Below are 5,706 nucleotides of genomic sequence, written 5' to 3' on the forward strand. Positions count from 1 at the left end.
GCTCTTAAAAAAATAACATTCGCTCAAAAGTCCCAATTTCTTCTTTTCAACTATAGATACATCATAGCAGTTTGTTTAGCCATGTTGCAATTATAATTCAATGTTGTTCCTTCAACGGTTAAAAGAATATTTTCTACCCGTTAAATCGGCGTTTTAGTTTTCAATCTACCCGTGAGTATAACGGGAATCAATGATGTGATACTCATGGGAAGATTGGGAACTAAAACACCCGTTGGAAACACAAAATGGCAGTGGCATTTATCAATCCTTCCTTGGCTCCCCGGATTACCATTTATTGTTCATACATGTATGTGTGCCGAGAGTTGTCTAAAAGAGTCCTTCTACAAACCTTTTAAGAGGAGTCTACATGATTAAACCGGCTTCGAGGAAAACAATAGTCAGTAATACAAAGAACATCGAAGTATGTGACCGCCACGCTCGACACTGTTTCGTTTCGTTTCGATGCCATCATTGGTAACAAGCCTTTCAGAATGGACGATGCCATATCTGCTTTAGTACAGGCCTGGACAAGGTAGAAACTGGTTTTAATTTGTTGATTGAGTAAAACGCACTCGTCAAATGCTTGATTGTTCATATTTACACTGGTTTGCTTGCGGTTAGCTTTTATTTGATGGTTGGGGCGACTCTGTCATTAATATTTAAGAAAGTCACGTTTTATAATTAAATTTTGCGGAGATTTGGCGGATCAACCTGGTAGTGTAGTGGTAGAAGAAGGAGTTAGGAAGCAAAGGTTTCGGGTTAGATACTTGGTGGTTACTTACAAATTTTCTTTTTCTTTAATTTCGTAGAGAAAAAAGGAAGGCCAGCGAAGTCTTAAAATGAGCAGTTTTGTATTTAGTGAAGATGCGAAAGGCGACCATTTTGTCTAAATGGCGCATGACGAAGCAACTAAAAACCACCAAGGCGGTGTTTCTGATGTTGAGAGTTTCGAGAAAAACGCAAGAATGTGCAAAACCAGCAGTAAAACCAATGGTTAAAACGCTCTCGACTTTTTTCTGTCGAAATTGAATCCAGAATGTGAACCGCTATTCCAGTATCCTAAACGAAACTGGGAGCCATCTGACAACGTTTGGTATGAAAACAGGCCGCTCGGAGTGAACAAGCTCTGGACCATGATGAAAGATATCAGCTCCGCAGACGGTCTTTCTCGTATCTACACAAATCATTCAGTCAGGGCAGCAGCCATAACCTTGTGGGCAAATGCTGGCCACACAAATCGGGAAATCATGGCGATATCTGGTCACCGTAATGAGTCCAGCCTCCAAAACTACCACAACATGCCTTCCGTACAAAAACTTCGCAAATGCAGCAACGTCCTTACAGTAGCAATTGGTGATGATAAAGACCACCCTACCATTGCAGATCAGCTTGTGGGTAACGAAAGAAGGCACCCGCTACAGCAGCTGTAAGTTCCATCCGTCAACACCGCAATTTCTTCCACACAGCAGGACACAGCTGTGCAGGAGTACCCAACGACACTTTAACTCGAAATTTAAGATGTGACTTCCCAAGCACTGATTCTGTGCTCCCACGTCAATTACCATTAATAATTAACTTTCCTGGGAAAAAAATATCCGTTCTTCACTGCTAGCAAGATCGACTTTATTTCATAAAACTCCCAGCCAGACATAATGAAAATTTTGAATACCGAGCTAAAAAAATGGCAATTAGCCAAGTAGCCAGCCAGCAGTAAAGAGCAACATTTGAAATGCCAGTAAGGCAATTATAGGCGAAAAAAAATGTTCTGGCCAGCGTTTTGACCTAGATTAAAAACAAACGCATTGTTTAGGACCTTTATTCAACAGCCTATTGTCTGTTGACTATTATTAGAGATAAATTAGAAATATGTGGTTATTTTGCCGCTATGAGCAAAATCTACACTTTGATTATCTTATCCCTTAAAAACAATACAACTTACCATTTATGTCTTAAGCGGATCGGACAAGGTGTCTCCCAGCACGTTGTTTTCCGATACTTCAGATGCCTTCCAGGTTCAGCATACGTGTGACAGTTTGACACTTTATGTTCTGACATCTAAAATGATTCACGCTAATGTTTAAAATAAGACCCCTCTAATCCTTCTAGACATTCAGTTCAAACTTGCTTTCACCAAAGAAATGTTTGTTGCAAAATTACTTTTATATAATGTTGCAAGGGAAATGAACAAAAAAATAATATTGAAGTCCTTTACTAATACATATCGGCCTTACTTCTACATTGCTAGCCCGATAATGATTGTAATTTCAACAACAGCGGCACACTTTGTATGTTTACCCCGATTTAGTAGTTTCAGGAGCCATAATCGGGGACGGAGACCGTAAGCGCGCGCCATTTCTAGTATTGGGGTTGTCCCCATGATATGGGACAATAATTCTATTTTTAGAACAAATTGCGCCATCGCCGGAGGCACACGCGCGTACATGCTGCGAGGATTTTTGTGGATGTCGCGCGGAAGAAATGGCGTCCGAAATTCCGGAAATTTTTCTCGTTTTTGGCCCACAACTCAACGCGTTTACGTCTGTTGGAATTTTGCTTAAGTATTTTCGTCGTAAGCTGCTCCAGTTTGAGTGAAGTAAGACAGTGTCGAATTTAGGTATGTTCCGCTTTAAGCTTAGAAATATATCGCTGACCAAGTTGTGTTCTGACGGATGCTTCTTTTACATGAGCTGTACATTACTCCACTTTAAATCTCACATATGTTGAAGATTAACAGCTTTTCCATTACACAGCAAAAAACGGCTGGATATGTTGAGATATAGCAGAGCTTCAGGACTTCATAGTTTCCTAGCTCCACTTGCCACACGCTTGCGAGGAATTTGCCAGTCTATCACGACCGAAAGGTAAAACAAAATAATTGCTAGTTTGAGTTTCGCCTGAATTGTGAGCAACGCTTGACGTTTCATCAAGGCCCAAAAACTTTACGTCCGTAGAGACTGCTCAGTTTTATTCGTGTAAAAATCCAGTAAATTTTCTGTTGTCGATGAATGAGAGCGCCCGCCGATGCATGTTTTGTTTTTGTACAGTCAGTAAACATGACAAATTGTACCTCCGCCGCACTTTCGTGTGAAAACGTACATCGAACCCAAACAATGACTGTATAGTTTTAAATATGTTTAAGATTGATAAATGTTTGAGAACATATTAAAAGCTAAGCAGAAAATATGTGAATAAAGCAGAAATAATCAGCAAAGTTACGATGACGCTTTCTTTAATCAACTTCGAATAACGATTTCGACTTTGTTGATCGAGTTTAAAATATCAAAACTCCTTGTCTATTTTCATTTTCGCAATGCAAAACTTCACTATGCTTATGCTGAAGAAACACACATGATGTTAGTAGCCTTTTTTGCGTTCGTGAAATTTGTTGCAGCATCTCAGCACAAAAGATAACTAAAGAAATCTTTGTCAAGATTTGCTGACAATTGAAAAACCGACTCGGACTTGAAAGTGCACGAGCTGCAGTATGCAAATGAGCTAATTGTACGCGTCAGACTTTTCTTTCAAAAACTTTTGCAAACTCACCAGAGAAGCAGAAACAATAAGAAACCATCAAAACAGGTTTTGGTTATGATTAACCATTGTCCGAGAAACTCACAAATTAACTCGATACCAGAGTAGAGAGTTTTCTTGCTATATTCTTAAGTCAGAACAAACGCAAAAACATACGCGTAAGCTTACGGCTAGCGCGAGCAGATCTTATTATTCATTCCCAGCGCGAGATTGAAGTCTTGTTTTCGACCCTGAAAAACCCACCTTTTCCGTTGGTTCAGAGCATAAAACTACATATAAGCGCCCTGGTTCTTAGTCCCTGCCTTATTCCCTGCCATCGCTGTGAAAAATACGCAAGAGAATCTCTCAACTCTCACCATTTGATCATGCAACGTGACAACATCCACGCGAGAACCCCGGACATGTGCGTGGATCCGCGCGGGTATATGACGTCAGGATGGCGCAATTTGTTCTAAAAATAGAAAAATTGTCCCATATCATAGGTACGCGCGGATCCCAAGACTTACGGTCTCCGTCCCCGATTATGGCTCCTGGTAGTTTACGATTATTTCTAATGATTTTTTTTGAAAAATAAAGGGTTATGCCAGCTCCCTAAAACAACTTGAGAGAGCTGGTTTAGTATTGATTAGTAACACCATGTTTACCTCAAAGGTATTGAAAAACGTCTTTTTCTTTTTCTTTGGACAACTGTCTTCTCTGAGCTTCCCACTCTGGAATTGCGAGATAAAAGTGTATAAACCACATTAGAATCTTTATCATAAAATGAATTTTAAAAAAATCTTGATAATACATACCTTGAATGTTGGTGATCCATCTGCGTCCATGTCACTGATCCATGCCTTGCCCTAGACTGCAAAGCACTGTCAACACAACTTTCACAAAATTAATTTAACTTGAAAGCTAAACAACCAAAGACACCCATATTCCTAGAGGTAGTTTACCGTAAAAATTTCATAAATACCCATTAAAGGGATGTTAAAGGCCGTTCAAAGTAAAAGTTTCACACAGTTAAGTGCAAAGTTTCGCAGCAAAGACCCCGGCATTAATGGGATGTTACAGGCCGTTCAAAGTAAAAGTTTCACACAGTTAAGTGCAAAGTTTCGCAGCAAAGACCCCCGCATTAATGGGATGTTACAGGCCGTTCACCGTAAAAGTTTCACACAGTTAAGTGCAAAGTTTCGCAGCAAAGACCCCGGCATTAATGGGATGTTACAGGCCGTTCACCGTAAAAACTTCACACAGTTAAGTGCAAAGTTTCGCAGCAAAGACCCCGGTTTGGCTGGGATGTTACAGGCCGTTCACCGTAAAAGTTTCACACAGTTAAGTGCAAAGTTTCGCAGCAAAGACCCCGGCATTGTTGGGACTGATGTTATAGGCCGTGCACCGTAAAAGTATTGCTATTAACAGCACCGGCATTACGTCTAGAGACTCGTTAACAAAATGTATCAATCAGATCAATGTAATGTCATAAATATACACTGGACGATCAGCATAAAAGTTTCACAAACTTATTCTCGTGGTTTCATCAACAAATTTGCTCATCTTTTCTTGGGTACCAGTCCATGACATCGGGTAACGTTTGCAGCATCTTTAGCTGTGCTTCTTATAGTTCGCGCAATTAATTTTACACCTGAAAAATGATATGTTTTAGAAAATGTAACATACTGCACAACCCCTCTTATACCGGCGTCCTCCCCGCGTCCACACACACACACATGCATCCAAATACGCATACAGCCACGGACACATAATAATATAAAAAACTGGTGATACTATTGGGCCCCTCAATGTAAGATCTAGATCAAGAACTATGTTCACAAAAATAGCTCATTCATGAGAGTATTCAATGAAATGTCTTAGATTTTAACTGATGTTACATTGCTGAAAATTACATTCCCTGGGGCAAGTCAAAGAAGTAAGGATTTAACTGTTTAAGAAAGCAATAATTGTGGAATAATTTTTTACCGCTCATTTCGTCATCAAACTATAACTCAGAAGCGTGAATTCAGTGAATGGTGTGAACTGGTGCCACACCCCTCCCCTATTTTTTCGTGTGCCATGTTTCGCGCTTTGCCATTAAGCTACATGAACTGAACCGCGCGATAATTGTTCCACCACAAAATCACTGTCTGTGCCATCATAAAAAGACGGACAATAAGGCGAAATGTCTCCATT

At 40.0% G+C, this 5,706-nt stretch overlaps 1 pseudogene; it reads left to right on the forward strand.

Moving 5' to 3' along the window:
• The first annotated feature begins 491 nt into the window (after positions 1-491).
• LOC145494195 (uncharacterized) lies at positions 492-1,505 on the forward strand (annotated as a pseudogene).
• Positions 1,506-5,706: the final 4,201 nt, after the last annotated feature.

The sequence above is a fragment of the Orbicella franksi genome, chromosome 8, assembly GCF_964199315.1.
Source record: "Orbicella franksi chromosome 8, jaOrbFran1.1, whole genome shotgun sequence".
Classification (NCBI taxonomy): Eukaryota; Metazoa; Cnidaria; class Anthozoa; order Scleractinia; family Merulinidae; genus Orbicella; species Orbicella franksi.